General features: G+C 43.3%; 1 pseudogene; it reads right to left on the bottom strand.

The window, feature by feature from the left end:
* Window positions 1–4,021: 4,021 nt before the first annotated feature.
* Window positions 4,022–4,783, bottom strand: LOC117042488 (annotated as a pseudogene).
* Window positions 4,784–9,868: the final 5,085 nt, after the last annotated feature.

Genomic DNA, 9,868 nt, shown 5'->3' with positions numbered 1-9,868 from the left:
ATACCGCACCGGAGCCCCGCTCGCTTAAGCAGACCTTACTAGGTCTACTCAAGAGCAAGTACGGCACATCTGGTACCCACTGGATCCCAGGTCTTCAGGACGCTCCCCCTGAAGTTTTAACGGAGTCCGCAGCGTGGTTGCGGTATCTCCTAGCCCGAAAACACCGAAGCCCCCTCGGAGCTGAGAGAGCTCCCGACTGAACGGGATGGCGCTTCACCGGAAGTTCAGACATCCTGAACTTCTCAAGCAACTACTCAATCTTACTTTCCTGACTCAGCAAAAACTTCAATCTTCTGTCCTGTCAATCTTGACACCTAGGTAAACCTGCACTGGCCCTAGTTCCTTGAGCTCAAAATGCTTACTAAGCTCCTGTGCAAACCTTTGCACGTGCTTCTCTGTCCTCACTACGCAAATGATATCATCAACGAAACAAAGCACTAGAGTCTGCTCCTGGCCGGATCCCGGTCAGCAAGACTCCTCTGGAATCCCATGTTTTCCAGAGCTGCGTTTAAACACAAATTCCAGTGCCTGGCTGACTGCTTCAGACCATAGATGGATTTGTGTAATCTTCAAACAACACCTGGCTCATCGCCCTCGAACCCCGGTGGAGGTTGCATGTACAGAACCTCCGCCAAAGGCGAGTTCAGATAAGCTACGTCAACATCAAAATGATGGACTATAAAGCCTCTCTGGGCTGCAAAAGCTAACAGTAAGCGTAGAGATTCACTCCTAGAGGTTGGCGCATACACCTCGGTGTAATGCAACCCTTTCCTCTGTGTGAAACCTCTAGCTACTAACCTAGCTTTGTATTGAGGTTCTCCAGTTGCTGTGGGTATAAGCCTTAACACCCAGCGACTGCCCACAGCACGCTTGCCCTCGGGCAGCGTCACTGTGGAGAACACCTTCACCTTTTCCATGGAGTCTAACTCCTTCTCCATTGCTTTGTACCATCTGTTGGCCTCAGCCTCAGGCAATTGTCGAACTTCCTCAAAGCTCTCTGGCTCACACTGAGCCATACAAGCCCACACACTAGTGGCTTGGTATCTGTCAGGTGGTATCCCTTTCGTGGTCCTCTCAGATCTCCAAAGCACTGGCGTGGGAACCCCCTCTGATCCTGATGTGCTCGCACCAAGCTGTGTGTCACTAGCCTCAGGAGACCCATTGCGCGACCTGCTGCGCTTGCTCCGGGCTCCTGGATCACTGTCAGGAGTAGACCTGCTATGCTTGACGTGTCTCCCAGCTCGAAACTCTGGAGACATGGGAGAAGTCTTGGGCACCCGCTTATGAATAGCCCCTTGACGTGCTACACTCTGGCCATGGCCGGGAACATGGCCCGAGCCACCAGGAGGACCTGGTGCCACACCACCACCACCACCAACACCTGGGGCTGGTCCACCTGGACCACCAACAGCAGCGGGTGGTGTACCTGCTGACCGGTTTCCTCAAGACATTCCTGTAGCCTATCTTGATTTCAGCAAGGCCTTTGAAACATTTAAAATGGACAAAAAAGTTGGTTTTCAAGTAGAAAAATCAAAACTGGAAACAGAACTGTTAGAATCGAACTTTAAGAACCTTTCCAAAATGTATAATCTTCTGCTAGAGTGGCACACAAAGATGAACTGGTTAAATCGTCAATGATAGATTGGGCAAAAGATGTAGGACATAATATTATGATGGATGACTGGGAGAGACTGTGGCAGAAAGGTATTAAATTTACTGCTTGTCATAGTTTAAGAGAAACGTAATGAAAATGGTTTATAGATGCAGTTACAGGTGGGTAGCCGTGTTGGTCTGCCATAGTCAAAACAAAATCGAAAATTCTTTCTAGTAGCACCTTAGAGACCAACTGAGTTTGTTCCTGGTATGAGCTTTCGTGTGCATGCCACTTCTTCAGATGGTTTATAGATGGTATTTGACACCAGTTAAGATAGCTAAGATGAATACCAAAATGTCAGATGTATGTTGGAAATGTAAACATGTGAAAGGTACCTTTTTTTCATATGTGGTGGTTGTGCCCAGCGGTAATGCTTTCTGGGATAAGATTTACAACGAGCTTAAGAAGGTAATGAAAGTTACCTTTTGTAAGAAACCAGAGGCATTTCTTCTGAGCATAACCAATGAAGAGATACCCAGTCAGGATAGAGTGTTTTTATGTATGCCACAACAGCAGCTAGAATTCTATTGGCAAGAACATGGAAAGGTGAAGAGATACCAACGGTGGAGGAATGGCAGATGAAGATGATGGAATACATGGAACTCGCAGAACTGACCGCCAGAGTCCGGGACCAGAGGGAGGAGATGGTGTCACAAGAGTGGAAAAAATTTAAAGACTATTTAGTCAAATCAGTTAAATTGAATATTTGAGCAGAATTAGATAGAATATCGGCTTTAGTAGACCTGTGTTAGATAAAACTGTTAAGAGGAAATTTTTATGCGAATGATGTATGTGTTAAAATATGTAAGATATGTTGTTAAGATAAGATACATAGTTGATTAGGTATTTGACCAAGTAAAGTTAAGCATATTAAAATTTGGGCAAATGTTAATTGAATAAGATATAAAGCTACCTTGAAGATGTATTTGATTTTGAAGACAGTGGAGGGAATGGGGGAAGTCCCCAAATAGAGAAGTTAGAAACAAGGAAAGTACAAAGATAGGTATTGGTTAAGGTATGTATATGTTCTTTTTTATGTTTATTATTATTGTTATTGTTTTTATTGTTGATTGTGTTTATTGTTTATTATGCTTTGTGTTGTTGTTGTGTTTTGTTTTTTCTTTGTTTTATTGGAAAATAATAAAATCTTATCAAAAAAAAAAAAAAACATTTGCCCTCCTCCAGTCTGCTGGCACTTCGCCTGTTCTCCAGGAATTCTCAAAGATTACTGCCAGTGGTTCTGAAATCACCTCTGCCAGTTCTTTTAATACTCTTGGATGTAGTTCATCTGGCCCTGGAGACTTGAATACATCTAAACTAGCCAAGTATTCTTGTATTGCCTCCTTACTTATTCTGGGCTGTGTTTCCCCTGCTGAATCATCTGCTCCATATTCTTCAGGTTGGGCATTGTTTTCTTTTTTGGAGAAGACTGAGGCAAAGAAGGCATTGAGGAGTTCTGCCCTTTCTCTATCTCCTGTTCGCATTTCACCATCTTCTCCTCTAAGTGACCCCAATGTTTCATTGTTCTTCCTTTTGCTACGGACATAACCATAAAAGCCCTTTTTGTTGCTTTTAACCTCTCTAGCAAGCCTGAGTTCATTCTGTGCTTTAGCTTTTCTGACTTTGTCTCTACACGTGCTGGCTATTTGTTTGAATTCCTCTCTGGTGATTTCCCCCTTTCCATTTTTTGTACATATCCCTTTTAAATCTTAAATCAGTTAAAAGTTATAGCCAACCTGGCTTCTTTAGGCACCTTCCATGTTTCCGTCTAAATCAATATATCCTTTCCTACTATCCACAACATTCTCATCAGATCAAAACAACTAAGTCTTGAGGTACCTTGAAGAGCAACAGAGTTATTAGGGCACAATTTTCTCAGTATTTTTAACATAATGTTTGTGAAGCAAAATACACATATTTATTCTATCTACAATGAAAAACAATCCATATCTCAAAGTTCAAAATGTTTTAAATGGCCTTTTGCAATAAGGAATAAATTATTCCCCCCTCCTAAGAACTCTTCTGCTGTGGTCTCTATATCTGTAAATTATGTTTCCATGCCCTCTGTTAACTGTTCCTGAATCAAAAGATTTCAAAACTGAATTCCACTTTTTTACTTTATTTGTTTTAGCAGTCCTAATCTATTTTCCTATTAAAGCAATATTTTAAAATGCAGGAGCTGCCAAAGACTATGAATTTTAAGAGGAAGACACTCAAATTTCCAAGTTAAAATAGCAAAATTAAAAATAAAATGTAAACATTTAGACACTTAAGTTTGAAATGTAACAATCAGAAAAGGAGCCATAAACATGCCTTTAAATTTAAGAAGTACTTTTGCAAGGCAAGTATGTGTTTTCATCATTGCTGTGCTGGACAACAGTTGTCAAAAATGAGTCCTTTAAGAACCAGTTTTTGTTGTCAGGTGCTCCTTTGTGTTCAGATCAGGTCTGAGTACGATTATGTAGCACTTGGGAAAGAAGATGCAGCCCAGAAGCCCAGCACTGGAGGCCAAGATGGAGAAGATCTGCACGGCTACCATGTATTTCCCCTTTGTGCTCAGGTAGGAGGGCACAAACGTGACCCAAACACTGCAGAAGACCAGCATGCTGAAGGTGATCAGCTTGGCTTCATTGAAGGCCCCAGGCAGCTTCCTGGCCAGAAAAGCCACTGTCAAGCAGAAGGAGGCCAGGAAGCCAATGTAGCCAAGGGCAGCATAAAACATGGCAACAGACCCTTCATTGCATTTCAGGATGATCTCTCCTGCCTGGGAGCTCATGTCAGACTCTGGGAAGGGTGGAGAGATTCCCAGCCAGATAGTACAGATGAGAACTTGGACACTGGAGCAGGAAATGACAATGGAGTTGGCCAAACTCTTCCCAAGCCACTCTCCTCATCGTGTTTCCTGGCTTTGTGGCCAGGAAGGCCAGCACCACAGTGATGGTTTTTGCCAACACAGAGGAAACGGCAACTGAAAAGATGATGCTGAAGGCCACTTGGTCGGAGAAGACAGGTCACTTTCCTTGGCCTTCCAATGAAGAGTAAGGAGGACAAAAAGGAAAGCAAGAGGGAGATGAGGAGGATATAGGAGAGGTTCCGGTTGTTGGCTTTGACTATGGGAGTTTCTCGGAATATAATGAATATGCGTAGCACAACACCTGTGGTTAAGGATAAGAATAAGGCAAAGGAAGTTAGGAAGATCCCCAAATATTCTTCATAAGCCAGAAAGTGATGATCTTGTAGAGACACAGATCTCTGGCCTGGTTTGGATGCTGATCTTCTGGACACCTGGTGCAATGCTCTGCATCTGGAATGAACACAAGGAATATCAACTTTACAACAAAAGTAATACCAAAGTGGTCCCCACTAAAAGAAAAGATAAATCATTGCATATAACCAAGGTGAGCAATTATTGTATTAATAATATTATGGAACAGGAAAACCTGAGATAACTGTTATATCTTCAGTTGGTGATAAACCAATAGGGAGAGGATTTCACATGCCAGGAACCGCAATACAGGGAAGATTTCCGGTTGAGCGCCTTAGCGATCAGACAGGTGAATTTCGCTCCGAGATTCCCCAACGTGGCAAGGGGTAGGGGAACCCGCAACCGCGCTGCGGACCCCTGAAGAACCCCAGGAAGAGCGTCCTGGGGGCATGGTGATCCGGCGGGTGCTCGTTACGTCTCCCCTGCAAGCTCTAATAAGAGCTGCCGAGAGAGAGAGAGCTGGGAGACGGAGCAATGTGGATCCAGCGGCTACCCTTGCCGCATGAAGCTGTGACTGCAGATTGCCGGGAGCGCTCAATTTCTCCTTTAAATTTGGACTGGAATCATTCGAACTGTGAGTAATAAAAAAAGCAATTGAAACCAATTTGGAAGAAGTAAGGGATTTAAAATAACAGAGGTCGGTCCCTTGCAGCTGAAACAGAAGGAACAGTGTAACAGGGCAACCAAGGCTGCTGCCAAAGTTGTAGGGGGAAAGGAAAACTTCTGTGACTGGTTCCCCAAAAAGGGGGGAAGAGATTTAAAATTTAATTGTTGCAATTTGATTTGGAAAAGAGTTACCCTCTTTTCCGAGGTCTTGAAAGATTTAGCAAGAAATTTAGACATTATGGCGGTTGGTGTTACAGTATAACGGATTGTTTTGACTACAAAGTTGTTTTTTGACCTTGAAAATGACAAAGGAAAAATGAATGGTCTGATGCTTTTTTAAAAAAGACTTTGGAATTACTACAAGAGATGGAACAGACTATGAGAGCTTCGAATCGGACTTTGGAGATGGCAGTGCCTGCCCCAGAGGAACTTAAGGAATTGGAGGGAAAGGTGAAAGAAATAAAACCAACCATAGACTTTCGTTAAGCGGAGTACAACATAAAACAGGAAGGAGTGGTGTGGCATTCAACCCAGAAGGACTGTTTTGCAAAGAGGAAGACAAAGAGGAAGGAATCTTTTTTTTTATTTGCATACTTTTTTATTTTTTTATTTGCATACTTTAAAGTTTCCACATACAAAATTCCAGAATCTCAGATACAACAACACAACAAACAACAAAGAAAAGAAGAAAGAGAAAAAAGAAACAAACCTTTCAGTAACAATAAAATATTTACAATGATATTATATTTGTCCATGTCTTACTTTACACTGTATCCTATTACTGTATCCCCTGTTAAACACTACCAAAATAATAATAATAATAATAATAATAATAATAATAATAAAAATAAAAATAAAAATAAAAATAAAAAGGAAGGAATCTTTTAAGATGAGGATGTAAAGAACAGCATATTGCAAAAGAAGGGAAGAAAATAGCAAACAGTTTGGATTGTATCACGTAAAGATGATGATCTGAGAAACAGTACACTGCAAAAGAAGACAAGAGAACGGCAAACAGCTTTGACTGACTGTCGGGCTTGGGGAACTTGTGAGGGTTGGAGTGGGATAAAAAGGATATACAGTGGTACAGTGGTACCCCGCAAGACAAATGCCTAGCACAACGAAAAACTCGCAAAACGAAAGGGTTTTGCAAGTTTTTAGTTGACTCGTGAGACGAATCCGTCTATGGCTGTTTATCGCAAGACGAATTCGTCTGGCGAGGTACCACTGTAAGCCGGCACTGGACCAAGCTGCGCCGCGTTTTAAAGCTGCAGCGAGCGAACAGCAGCGCTGCTGTTCGCCCGCAGCAGCCTTAAAACGCGATGCGGCGCGGTCCGGTGCCGGTCAGAGGGGGTGTCGGCCGATCGCGCCCGCCATCTTGGGTGGACATGTGCACTCGACCCAAGATGGCGGACACGATCGGATGACACCCCTTCCGACCGGAGCCAAAAGGTAAGACTTGACAGCTATGGCGCCGCACCGCATTTGAAAGCTGCAGCAGGCGAACAGCAGCTCCGGTGCCGGTGCCGGTGGGAAGATGGCGGGCGCGATCGAGCGGGGCCCCTTCGACCGGCACGGCACCGGAGCCGCACGGCGCCACTTTTTAAGCTGCAGCGATGCGAACAGCCCGGACTTTTTTCCCATAGGAACGCATTAATTAAATTTAATGCGTTCCTATGGGAAACGGTGCCTCGCAAGACGAAATTTCCCAGTTGCTTCCAATTGTCACTGAATGTGTCAATCTAGCATGTATGAAACCCATGAGGAAAATGCCCAGTTGCATTGTAGCAGTGCATCAGTTCTAGAACTCTACTTTAATAAACCCCGGAGACCAGAAAGGTCCTTTGTCTTCTTCCCCAAGGGCAGGTCTTCCTGCTGGTGTCACCCACCTTCCTGAGTGGCCATTGTTCCTTCCGCACAGGGAACGCAGTCATAGCAGCAGAGCAGCATTCCTTTCTGAGCTACCTTGAAGAATCCAGGCTGGCAACTTTCCACACACCTGGAAGTAGGCAGGAGCTAAGCATAAAGGGGCATCGAGGAGAATGTGTTAAGGCTGATGTATTAAGGATGATTACAATGTGTTACTTAATTAATTATCTTTAACCACATTTGTATACTGCTTGATTGCAGAAAAACATCTAATGATATGTTTCCCTGCTTGATCAAAACCCTAGTTCCTTCCGCTTCCCTTCCTCTGTTGCTCAGCTGTCTTTCAGTTTGGTTTGTTAAATCTTCAAAACATAGACCTCCCCTCTTGTACTGGATAAAGTGTCCTGATCACTGTATAAATCAGAGGTAGCTATTTTTTTTTCTCATTAGAGGGTCTTAGTGACCCAAGTGGAACCTTCTGTTGGTTTGCCCAAAGTATCAAAGTGGGCATGATTGAGAACCACAGCTCTCAAGTCCTCAGTCCAATAGGTTTTTCCCATCAGATTTTTTTCCAGTACTCTAACTTATTTTTATATTTCATTGTACTGTACTTATCAGGAGTGAGGTCTCTCAAAACCTTTTAGCACCACTGTAAAACTGCAACAGACATACAGCAGCACAGTAAAACCATTTTCAGAAAATAATGCCTTTTCTTTTTAAAAGTGGTGCTAGGTGCCACATAGAATTTGGGGGAGTGGGGTCCAGATATTAGTCACCCTTCATTGAAATAAATGATGAACTGGTGAAGCGGTTCCTCTGCCCACAACCTGTGTTTGAATGGAGCTGGGACTGTATTTTCTAACAATATTATTTCATTTACCAAAACGGTTAGGAGAGGAACCAAATGCAAAAGTTGAGGATGGTTAAATTTCCTTGAAGGGTTTCAAGTTGGGAGGCCATCTCTTCTTGCAAACAAATCTATTGCACACCTTTGTGGAAGTTGCTCCATAGAACATGGATTACAAGAGCATTTCAGGAAATATTGCCAGCACTGAGGTTGCTAAAAGCCACACTGTCTTACATATTTTTTCTTGTTACAGGTGGGTAGCCATGTTGGTCTGTCATAGTCAAAACAAAATAAAATAAAAATTCTTTCCAGTAGCTCCTTAGAGACCAACTAAGTTTGTTCTTGGTATGAGCTTTCGTGTGCATGCACACTTCTTCAGATACACTGAGACGGAAGTCACCAAACTCTTAAATACAGTGAGGGAGTGGGGAGGGGTATTACTCAGAAGGGTGGTGGGAATGGGTGATCAGCTGATAGGTGTGCAAAACCTGTTGAACGACTCTTAATGGCTGCAATTAGTCTTGCAGGGAAGGCAAGGGGTGAGATGGCTAAAGATAGCTTTGTCATGTATAATGAGATAAGAATCCAATGTCTTTGTTCAAACCAGGTTTCTCCATGGTTTTAAGTTGGTGATTAGTTGTAATTCAGCCACTTCTCTTTCCAGTCTATTTCTGAAATTTCTTTGTATTAAGACGGCTACTTTGAGATCTTTTATACTTATAGAATGTCCTGGGAGATGGAAGTGTTCTCCTACTGGTTTCTCTGTCTTGTGATTCCTGATATCAGATTATGTCCATTTTTTCTTGTTTAAATATGACAGGGGAAGGGGGAAACCATTGGCCACTTCTTCTAGTTACTAAAATAAGCAACCGCCTGGAAATTGCACCCCCAAAACAGCTGAATCCTGCATATACACAGTTTCACAGGGAACCTACTGTTAAATCTTCAAGAAATGCAGAAGACATTTGAAGGTAGCCCCACACAGAGCATGGTGACTGTCAGGAGTTCCCAGCTTGATAACACAGTAAGCGTAGGTAATTAAAAGGAGGATTTATTGCAAAAAACAAACAGATAGCTAACACAGCCGCCTCTATTCACACTCAAAGATGACCCTTCTGAAGATTCCTTCCGGTGTCTACAGAATGTATTGAGCTGACGCCCCTTCACCACTTGTTTTGCTTCCTGTCTAGCAGTCCTCCCACTCGCCAACTCCTCAGACTTATTGGATGAGCTCCAGCTTCTTCCTTTTCAGAGAGAATATATCTGTGTCTGTTTGCGCCTATTTGAGCTTCCTGAGAGCTTTGGTTGAGTTTGAGTTCCCAGCCCACTCTCTGTTGTTCCCTTTGCAACCTGCATTCCAAGGGGTGGCAAGTCTCCTGTGACTGCTGTTCAGTCTGCGTCTGATCTGACCCTCTCAGTTCTGCAGCTGTCTGGAAAGTCCCACTAGGAGCTGGCTCATTCCTGACAGTGACATGATTTGAGCTAATGGGATGGGAAATCCAATAAAATGAAACAAATTATTTTCCGCACCTGGTTGTGCCATCCGGGGCACACAATGGCATTCTGGTCGATGGTGCACTGTAGGTCAAGGGAGCTCTGTCTATTGATGCTCCCAATCCTCGCTCTA

The sequence above is a fragment of the Lacerta agilis genome, chromosome 2, assembly GCF_009819535.1.
Source record: "Lacerta agilis isolate rLacAgi1 chromosome 2, rLacAgi1.pri, whole genome shotgun sequence".
Taxonomy (NCBI): domain Eukaryota; kingdom Metazoa; phylum Chordata; class Lepidosauria; order Squamata; family Lacertidae; genus Lacerta; species Lacerta agilis.
Note: the sequence above shows the minus strand (reverse complement) of the source record. Positions and strands in the feature narration are given on the sequence as shown.